We start from the raw sequence: 1,151 nt of genomic DNA on the forward strand, positions 1-1,151 counted from the left end.
ATATCTGTAGCTCCCACACAATATTTATAATAAAATGAATTGACTCTATAGCATAATGCCTATTTTGGAGCAAGACTGCTTGCGTCCACAACACAAATCTACTGTGAATTAACTTGTGGAATTTAGCAGGAGGCTTCACTTCTTTGTGCATAAAATTCTTCCTATGCAAACTGGGGATGATAATAGTAAAACTTTCTCCAGGTTTGTACTAAGAAATTAAGTGATCTGATACATTGAAAAAACACTGAGGAGAATGTCTACAAAATTATAAATGTTCAATAAATGTTAGTCATTATTATTACTATATTATTAGGTGTACTTGCATTGTTAATATCTCTTTTGGTATGCATTGAAAAGGGATGTAATATTGACTAACTTCCAGTCACTGACTGGGCAGAAGACACTATTGTATGTGCTTTCAGTCATGTTCTCTACTTAATTAGTCATTAAAAAATAAAATTTGTCCATGTTTTAAATAATAAGTGAGGATCACAGATGAGGATACTACATATTATGAGTGTTCAAAATAATAAAACAGAGCTACTTTCTGATAGGAATTTGAGGGATAGAACAATTTCAACATATTTNTTTTTTATTTCCTCTTAATTCTTATCCATCTCTACAGATACAAGAATATATGAAGAAATACCACAGGAGAAATGAGATCTATAATAACAGCAATTAGCCCTTCCTACATGGTCAGCACTCTGACAGGTTATTTTAAAGCATTGTGTCAGTTGCTCTTTGGGGCAATTACCAATAATTTATTAATATTTATAGACAAGGAAACTAAGCCTTAGGAAGTAAGTTATTTGTCTGAGAGCATATACCTGAAAAGTGTCAAAACCAAGATTCAAAGCCAGGCTCTTTATCACCAAAGCCCAAATTCTTAACCATCAGGCAAATGTAAATCTTTAAGTTCAGTAACGAGCACAACCTATGCATGTTTTACCTCTGGATAGTGCTATGAGATTAAGAAATTGCTCTAGGGTATCACCTAAAAGTTAGATGGAAAAGTTGCCCCATTTTTAAAAGCAAGACCTTTCTCCTCTAAAACACCTTATGAAGGACAAGCAATTGTTCAATTTAGTGCACACTTTGTCAGTCCTCTAAAAATTATTTCCTGTCTGGAATCAGTGGTCCTGCAAATG

Source organism: Galeopterus variegatus, unplaced genomic scaffold (assembly GCF_000696425.1).
Source record: "Galeopterus variegatus unplaced genomic scaffold, G_variegatus-3.0.2 Scaffold12770, whole genome shotgun sequence".
Taxonomy (NCBI): domain Eukaryota; kingdom Metazoa; phylum Chordata; class Mammalia; order Dermoptera; family Cynocephalidae; genus Galeopterus; species Galeopterus variegatus.